Source organism: Anas platyrhynchos, chromosome 15 (genome assembly GCF_047663525.1).
Source record: "Anas platyrhynchos isolate ZD024472 breed Pekin duck chromosome 15, IASCAAS_PekinDuck_T2T, whole genome shotgun sequence".
Lineage (NCBI taxonomy): Eukaryota > Metazoa > Chordata > Aves > Anseriformes > Anatidae > Anas > Anas platyrhynchos.
The window spans coordinates 131,445-141,467 of NC_092601.1; the positions used below are offsets into that span (position 1 = coordinate 131,445).

At 41.9% G+C, this 10,023-nt stretch overlaps 1 long non-coding RNA gene across 1 annotated transcript; it reads right to left on the reverse strand.

The window, feature by feature from the left end:
• Positions 1-969: 969 nt before the first annotated feature.
• LOC139998725 (uncharacterized) lies at positions 970-5,771 on the reverse strand. Its single transcript, XR_011803502.1, has 3 exons — positions 5,701-5,771; positions 3,207-4,876; positions 970-1,046 (listed from the first exon to the last, which is right to left on the reverse strand). It is a non-coding gene; the product is annotated as an uncharacterized lncRNA (long non-coding RNA).
• Between the last annotated feature and the right edge of the window lie 4,252 nt (positions 5,772-10,023).

Consider the following 10,023-nt stretch of genomic DNA (forward strand, 5'->3'; position numbering starts at 1 on the left):
CTCTCCCTCTAAATCGAATAAAATTATTTTTGGTTTTAAGAAAATAATTTGTATCCTTCAAGATTAAATAGTCTGACTAAGATTTTTAAGGGGGGATTCTGGCTTCAGTTCCAGAACCAAAGAATTTCAGTTACAGAAACTCAGACACTACCTCCATAATCATCTTATCAGCGACCCACAAATATTGGATTTAAAAAAGAAACCAACTTAAAAGTATCCACCTCCTGCCCTCCAAATATTTCTTTCCTCTCTATCCTCAGACTACCAAAGTACCGATCATAAACTTACTCTGTAATTACCACTAAACTGAAAACCCTTTGAAGCATTATGCAGTAAGGAGACTGACAGCTCTACGGATAAGTAAGAGCTATCACTAGCCATACACCAACCTGGCACGTCTTCTATATTTTTGTGACCCAGCATTTTCAAGTGACTCTTTCTGTCTGACAGAACAGGGCTGGCCCGAGTTAGTCCTCTCTCGATCTCTTTGTCTTACTGAAAGGAAAGAATTTAGAATAATGATACAGATACATTTAAGAGAGGAGGATATCACAAGATAAAGAAAATGCCACGTGTTTCACTCATCCCTAATTCCAGAAGAATTTTTAACCGTTTTTGCTTTTCATCAGTGCATGGTACAAGTGGAAAACTACGCCCTTTTTAAAGGTGAACTGAAAATCACAAGAGCAAGACTATTAAGTGTGATTAATTACTGTTATATCAAGGATACATAGCACTAAGTACGCCAAACAGCAAAGAAATACAATGGGCACAGGACACACGTGTCTGATAAAAACAGCGAAGTTCATGTGCAGAATGAAGGTACAGAACTGAAACAGAACTGTGTGCGCAAACACATGTATTTGCATTGAAAAAAATTATCTCACTTATGTGCAAGAAATAAGGTTTTAAGAGAAACTGTGCGTTCAACCTACTTTCCATAGGAGCTTGGTAGCGGTCAACAGGTTTCCTCCGTCGAAGGTTGTAACGCCTTGGAACATCTTCACCGTCATTTTCTTTGTTCTCACTTCCTCTTGATGTTTGTACTGTACCACAAAATGACACCGAATCGTTAAGTACTTTTGCAAATTATATGAAATCCAAAATGCATTACACAGATGCCTGTAAGTTTTATTATTATCATTATTTTAATGACACAGTGGATCCTGCAAAACCTTAAGATGAATTTATGCAAGTCACGTTTCAGAAATCACAAATCCTAGCAGATGAGCATGCATCTAGACATTGTCTGTCCTCTCTGAAACTGCTGATGGACTTGTCGTCAGCCTCAGTGTTTAACAACAGGCAAAATTCTGTCATATTGCTTAGCTAAGATGCAGATCTTCTGAAAACAGCTATTTCAGAAAGTCACTTCTTAGTTTGAGAAAGTGTTTAATGGAAAGGGTTTTAATAATCTGTAGTGCTAAGACTAAGCACAGTAATCTAAGTCCAAGTCTAGCTCTGCCACAAATTCTGTGAGCAATAATGGGCCAGACACAGGCTTGAAGCTCACCAATGAGAAAACAATGCCAAATGCACATAAGCTTAGGCCATTAGCTTCTGTCAAGTAACCTGAAGTTGTTTCATGAAAGATGGTAAAAAACACAAAAACCAGAGTGCAATTATCTACTGGGTTCTGGTGAATATCCTCTCACGTTAACAGCAGGACACCGAGGAAGGAACGTACATACTCCGTTCACCTACCTGTTTGCCAAAAGGACTTATCTTTTTTTCTTGGAAAGCACCGCCCTCTTTGGTTTTTATTTTTTAACCCCAAAGGTTGCATTGCTTTCTGAATGCAAGGTAGGTGCCATGGGGTATACAGACAGCACACGGAAAACTGAGCGATCAGTAAATGAGTTTGTGATCACTACCATCTCCAGTCCTTGGTGTTCCAACACTTCTATCACAAAAGCACGAATTTCTCTGCTTTATTGCTCCACTAACCCTTTCCTTTGTTCCAGTAACTTCCTTTGTAACAACACTGACACTTTCCTCACTCTTTTCTGGCGTATTTTTCATTATAAAAGTATATTCTAGCTCTTTCCTGATTTAAAATTGTAGTTTGCATTTTGATCATCAATTAATTGCCCCGGGCTCATTTCCCATTCAACGTGCTATTTAAAACTCCTCTCTACAAGTCTCTACTGCACAGCTCCCTGAAACCCACACACTTTAACCAAGCTTCTCCCTCTAGACTGGCCCCCGCCTTGTATTCAAGCTACTCTTATTCAGACTTTGAGCTAATGTTTTCCTAACTAAACCTCCAAAGGAGTCAACTCTGCTTCTCCCTTACTAGTCCATGGCCCAGCCATTCTTCCTCCGAAGAACTTCCCTCGGGTTCCCACCTGCCACTGTGCATCTCTCTGCTCCTCTGGGCCTCTGAAGGGAGGAGCAAAGTATTTTCTGGGGCTCAGCCTCCTGTCACTGTCTCTCTGAGCTCCTTTGCAGGTGTGCAGGTGAGCTCTCTCACATAATCTAACTTGTCAGCTCATCTACTGCAACACCCTTTTCGGTCCTTAAGTACAGTCTTGCCCTGTTCTGATCTGTTTAGAAAGCTCCTACAAGGATGATCTAATTTACTGCCTTAATCACAACTAACGTTCTTCTTAAAAACTGTAAGTTTTCCCATCACTTCCAAGTTAATATGGCCTTTCGTGGCTTAACCTCATTCCACAAGTCACTGAGTACCCAGATGACAGCTCCTAATTACAGGCCCTGACAGCAGCTTACGGTGACTGCCTCCTAAACGCAGAAACGCACAACGCTATCCTCCCTCCTGCTGAGCTTCACGCTTGGGAGGAGCTTTTCATAAACATCTGGCAGCCTATCTACCTTGCTTCCTGAAAATTCTTGCTGTGCTGCTCAAAACCATGAAAACTGTCACGCTCCTGCTGTAGCGGTATCACCGTTCCGCATGCTGAGTAATAGTAACGCTGTCCATTTCTTTCCATTCCCACCTGTCTACAACCATCTGTTGCCTTTTATCTTGTAAGCAGTTTGGAAAAGCACTGTTGTTTTTGGTGTTTTTTTTTTTTCACCTTTCAGCTCACTACAGTACAGCCCTAGAGCTCATACTAAGGCTTGTGAAGTCAATAGCAACACAGAATTTTTACAGAAGACAAATACCCAGTAGATTAGCTTCTTTCAATTGTTTAAGGCTTTTGGTTAGAACAGAGTAAAGAAAACTTAAAACCAGAACTCACCAATCTCATCTGGACTGCCAGGTCCAGTTCTTTCAAAGTCTGACTTCACACAGGTGAAGATATCAAGGTTCTCCTAATTCCAAGCAGCAAGAAAGATCGGTCACAAACGTGCAGAAAAACAGACGTGCATACACGTACATCCACTGACAGACACGTCTGTCTGTTGATGCTTACACAGTAACATTATCGAGGCACCCCGTATACACACAAAAAATAAATTATTGCACAAGAGGAGAGAATGGGAATATGATTGCGTGCACCCACAATCAGCAACAAGAATTTCTGCTCTAAACCAGGGCTCGGTACATGCAGTGGTTAAATACTTGCCCAGATACACAACTGAGTGCATTAGTTAATCAGAGGTTAATAACCTACAGCGTGACAGAACCAAGGAAAAAGAACTACCTTTCTAGCAGACATACCAAAAGAAATCATACAGGCGTGTGAGAGATGCTAATAAAAAGTACTGTGGACAATTCTGGATTAATTTCACAGCCCTGGGCAACCAGCTCTAGGTGTCCCTGCTTGAGCAGGGGAGGGTTGGACCAAGTGACCTCCAGAGGCCCCTTCTAACCTCAACCATTCTGTGATTTGAGAGAAAAAAAAGGGAATTCAGAGCTAAACTAGAAGCTATGAAAGTAGGTTATCGGGAAGTTTTAAAATGATGTGCCTATCCTTCAAAAGAACAGTAATTTAATAAAATAGTTGAATTTAATAGAGCAAAACTAAGACAGAGGAAGTATGATTGCTGCATACAACTTTAACAGGGGTTCCTCTAGAGACAGGGGTTTATTTAAGCTCTCAGGCAAGGCCAGCACACAAACAAATATACATAAAGTAGCCATCAGTTCATTCAGCTGGAAATTTGAAAGGCTTCAAGTTCCTGAAAACTCTGGGAGCAGTTTGCAACCAAGGAAGAATTCTAAAATGCAAGTTAGGTCAATTAAAGAAAACAGCTCCATTTGCCTGTAACAGATGACTAAAGCTACATGATACTGGAGATTCTTTGTGAGCTCTCAGGAAAAAAAACGTTAACAGGAATCAAAATTCGAGTGAGTGACCAACACAGGAAGCTATGCACTGCCTTTTGTTAAGCTTTCCAAGTAAGTGCGTTCCTGAGCATGACGAGAAATATGATTTAGGAGTTAAGGATAAAAAGCTGAACAGCTTAAACTGCCAAGCTGATGGAAAGCACCAGTCTTTTTGCATATTCAGTCCCCCAGGCAGAGCTTTTAGTAACATTTGGAGTAAAAACCCAAGTCCGAAACAGCCGTTTGTAAACAGCGTCCATTCAAAAAGCAGAAGGCAATTCAGAAACTGGAGTGGAAGACATGCATTTCAGCATCTCCCCGTTATCCCACATCTTCTGCAGAAGATGCTTCCTCCACTCTTAAAAGACATCTGGAGCAAAACCGTATCAGTAAGACATGAAGATATAACCAGAGAGCAAGACCAAATGGTAGTTTAGACCACACTATTCTTTGGAAGGAAGTTATTTCAGTTCAATTAAAATTACAACTAAGTTACTTCCCTACGTGAAATACTCTACAAAAATGGCAAACTGACGGAGTATTTGCTCTGTCATTTGTACCTCAACATCTTCCCAACATCTTTGGCATCTACGCATCTGCTCCATTTCATCCATTTTTTGTAGCACAACTTCCGCAGTACTAAGATACAAAGTTGACATGTAAGAGCAAAGTTAGGCATGTATGAAAAAAATAAAACAGCACACGCAATCAATAAGAGATTTTAATGTAGTATGCACAAAGCAAAAGTCATTGACACTTAGCCAAGATTTTAGACATTACCAAAAAATTAGGTCAAATCTTTAGTTTTGATAGAGATTTAAGAACAAGCTTTTGAGGATTTGCAAACATACGCTGTTTTCAGGTTTATTTTCCCCTCTTACTGAGCACATTTAAAATATATATATATTTAAATGCAGGAGGAAAATAAGAATTCTGACATCCTAGTAAGATGTTATAAAAAAATTACGTCAACTTTTAATCCTACTTAAGTTGCTCTGCACAGTAGCATTAAGTCATTTTTTGTTAACCAAGGAAAGGCTGTTTGTTCTTCTCTACACGGGAATCTAAGTTTCGCGTTGTAGAAAATGATGAAATGAAAGGAAAGCAAATTCTGAAGCAGAAAACAATTTTGGCTTCAGAAACAGAAATAAACCATGGACAGAAACGCAGAATCGCTAGGACTACTTTGCTTTGACTGTATCAAACCGTCCTCAGTTTCTTAACCAAGCATTACATTCACTTTTGTGAGTATGGAACAAAAAGTTCATTAAAAATGACGGCACTTCTGATGCTAAGAAAACTGCCAAATGGGGAAAACTCAACGAATTGAACTCTCAATGCCAGGAGCAGCCATACCTCTTTGCTGTCAAAAAAAAGAGCAAGTCAAGGCCAACATCATGCCATAGTGCAAAGGCTTGCTAAGAAAGATCATTTTAAGAGGTCTGCAAGAAAAGATGACTTACTTTGTTATAAGTTTGTCAAATAGAATGGACGAGTTAGTAGTAGAGTACCGACTGCGTCGGACTCTACAGCTGCGGCGCAGCTCCAAGTCCCTGTTTTCTCCTTGGACTCGTCTCATAGTTTTTGCACCAGCTCTACTCCTCAATGTTCTGGTGACTGAAACGCAGAAAAAGTATTTTGAAACAGTCAAGATGGGATTCTCCTTATTTCACCGTTGCTCTTGTAAAATGTAAACAGACAAACAAAAAAGGCACCCTGAAGTGGATTGATTTTTCTTTAAATTTCAGATCAGAAGTTGTTGACACAACCACTGCATTCCACTTACTTATCGCTCTGCATGTTTAAACTGTCTACTTAAAACTGGGACCTGTAGAGACATTTTTAAAGAGACTGAAAGCTAGCCAGACAAAAACAAACACACAACTTTTGTTCCATGCAGGAGGGAAATTTACTCCAGTTATTTCTGTCTTGGAAAAGTGAGAACAATCAACACCTTTCTCTAAGGTGTTTTCACTCCATTCATGTCAAACTGTATCTAACAGTGCTCAAAAAAAACACTATTACATTGCAAGCCTCTTCCTAAGAGGTGTATGTTTTATTACTCTGTTTATGCATGCAGCACTTTCATTTCCTGCATTATGATCTGACAGCTCAAGGAGGTAAGAATCGTTTCAAGAGAAACACCCAAACACCAGATAACTCAAACTCGTGCTTTTTAGAAAAAAGCCTGCCCATTGTTCACCGTACAGCACCCTTTGGCACAGGTTTGTTGCTTGCACTGTCATTAAAAGAGCCAAGAGGACAAGGGGAAGGGAAGAGCTACACCACTGTGGTGGTAGGATCACAGCTAAGGTTTAGTTTTGTGGTTGCCACCTATAAAACTAAGTTTAAACTTACCAAGTATCAATTTACTTTGCACAATTAGAACAGTTTGCTTTGTGCCTACAAAGCTGCAATTCACACTGCTCCCTCCCCAAGGAATTCATAAAATCTCCTATTTGCACCTACCTCTCTTCACAGAAAAGTCACTGATGAGTGAATTCAGCTGACTACAGAAGGCTTTGGGGCCAAATGAAAGCGATGGAGTGACCAAGTGCCATCCTCTTCAGTAACCAGCATAAATCGGTATCCCGGGGAGTTACAGCCACTTGCCTGTGTTATATTCTTTTTTTTTGTTCCAATTTCGGCTTTCTCAACTGCCTACATTAAGAAAGAGGACAGGGGAGAGAAGGGAGAAGAGACTTTTTGTATTAGACCCATCAAGGATGGGAAATTTCACCATGTTTACAAGCCAGTGCTCCATGGTATACAAAGAGAAGCCTGTAGGCCTCACGGAGGATCCAGATCCCAAGTCTGTTGTGTACCATATACATGCGGTTCTGTATGTACCCACATTTCCTAGCTTGCTCATGTTGAATTCTCAAAATTATGAGCAATAGCACCCAAGTGGAAAAGATACATGTCCTGGTTTCAGTTAGGACAGTTAGTTCTCCTAGTAGCGGGTAGGTTGCTATGTTTTGGCTTAGGATGTGTAAAAGGATGTTTAGAAGAGTGCTGATACCACCCCGATGTTTCAATTGCTGCAGAGCAGTACTTACAACAAGCCAAGGACCTTTCGGTGTCTCACTGTCCTACTAGCGATCAGAATTGGCACACAGCAACAGCTGCGAGGGGACAGATTCAGGATGGCCGACCCCAACTGGCCAAAGAATTCTATGCACACAGAAATCACACACACAATTTCTAGGTTGGAAGAGACCTCAAGATCATCGAGTCCAACCTCTGACCTAACGCTAACAGTCCCCACTAAACCATATCCCTAAGCTCTACATCTAAACGTCTTTTAAAGACTTCCAGGGATGGTGACTCCACCACTTCCCTGGGCAGCCCGTTCCAGTGCCTAACAACCCTTTCAGTAAAGAAGTTCTTCCTAAGATCCAACCTAAAACTCCCCTGGCGCAACTTTAGCCCATTCCCCCTCGTCCTGTCACCAGGCACGTGGGAGAACAGGCCAACCCCCACCGCCCCTGAGCCTCCTCTTCTCCAGGCTGAACAAGCCCAGCTCCCTCAGCTGCTCCTCGTAGGACTTGTTCTCCAGGCCCCTCACCAGCTTCGTCGCCCTTCTCTGGACCCGCTCAAGCACCTCGATGTCCTTCTTGTAGCGAGGGACCCAATACTGAACACAGTACTCGAGGTGCGGCCTCACCAGAGCCGAGTACAGGGGGACGATCACCTCCCTAGCCCTGCTGGTCACACTGTTTCTGATACAAGCCAGGATGCCGTTGGCCTTCTTGGCCACCTGAGCACACTGCTGGCTCATATTCAGCCGACTGTCCACCATCACTCCCAGGTCCTTCTCTGCCTGGCAGCTCTCCAACCACTCATCTCCCAGCCTGTAGCTCTGCCTTATGACAACATGCTGCACCATGGATAGGGCGGGGCAGCCGGGCTGCTAGGGGTTACGCTGGGCACTGGTCAGCGGGTAGTGAGCAACTGCATTGTACATCACTTGTTTTGTACACATTACTAATAGCAGTACTATCATCATCATCATCATCATTACGTCGTGGTTTAGCCCGGCCGGCAGCTAAACACCACGCAGCCGTTCGCTCACCCTCCCCCCTCCCTCTCTGGGACGGGGGAGAGAAATGGAAAGTGAAGCCCGTGAGTTGAGATAAAGACAGTTTAATAAGACAGGAAAATAATAATAACAATAATAATAAAATAATAACAATAATAATAATAATACAATGGTGATAATAGTACTACTACTAATAATATGTACAAACAAGTGATGCACAATGCAATTGCTCACCACCCGCTGACCGATGCCCAGCCTAACCCCGAGCAGTCCGGCCCTCTCCCCCCGGCTAGCCACCCCTATATATTGTTTAGCATGACATCAGATGGTATGGAATACCCCTTTGGCTAGTTTGGGTCACCTGTCCCGGGTCTGTCCCCTCCCAGCTCTTACTGCACCCCCAGCCTGCCCACTGGCAGGACAGAGCAAAAGGCTGAGATGTCCTTGGCTTAGTATAAGCACTGCTCTGCAACAATTAAAGCATCGGGGTGTTATCAGCACTCTTCTCATCCTAAGCCAAAACACAGCACTCCACCAGCTACTAGGAAGAAAATTAATTCTGTTCTAACTGAAACCAGGACACATTATTATTTTCCTGTCTTAATAAACTGTCTTTATCTCAACTCGCAGGCTTCACTTTCCCGTTTCTCTCCCCCATCCCAGAGAGGGAGGTGGGAGGGTTGGAGAAGGGCTGTGTGGTGTTTAGCTGCCGGCCGCGTTAAACCACAACACCTCAAAGGGGTTGGGGAAAAAAACACATGTTTTAGAAAAGACTTTCACTGAGAAGAGGGATTCTAGTTTTAAGGTACTGGTACGCCATCAGCATGCTCATAGGCCTTTGCTGATTTTAGCCGGAGGTTTATCAGGCCACAACTCACTGCACATGCTTTCTCTCTTGCTTTTCAATCTACAAATCGAACAGAGATTGAGCATATAGAAATACAGTACCTTGAAAAGCGTCTTCTGTTGACAGTTCCCCTCAGTATCGCCATACTTTCTTCAAAGCTGGAGACCGAACACCGCAGCATGCTTTTTCTCATTGATCTTAAACGGTGTCCGTTGAAACATTCAATACTGGTAGAAGAATAATCCTAGGGAAAGAAGGAAATAAGAAAATATTTATGTGAACCACGTAGATTCAGATAAAGAAATTCTGCCTCACGCAAGTTTAGTTAACCCTCCTGACTTGGTAGTGGGGCAACTAATGGCAGGCAGACACTGAAACGCTGCTGTGCTCAAGAAAAACCTGGAGGAAACAAACAAACAAACAAACAAAAACTTTCAAAACTAAAGCTTCCCTCTCCCCACCATTTTCTTGTGGATAACTTAAGCTTAATATCCTTGGCAAAAAGATATTGCAGCAAAACCTTTCACATAAACTTAGTGTTTCGTGAAAAACAACAACAAAAAAAACCTTTAAATTCAATTGGAATTTAAATTCAAAACTTTGAATTCAATTGAATTTAAATTAAAAAAACTAAACTAATTAAATTAAAAAATTTAAATTCAATTGACTGTTCAGAGGAACAGTCAAGCTTGACATTATACATCCTAGAATTAAAATCTAGTTCGAGTTTTTCTCCCATCTCCAGACCTTGCTAAAGATGCTTATTAGGAGCTCTGTCAAAAAAAAGTGTAAGGCTTGTTATATCAAAGCTTTGAACCCTTCTTACTGCCCTTGACCTTCTTCACATTGCTGCTCCTACAAGGGTGAGTACTATCATTTTTAGTACGGGAGGGAAGC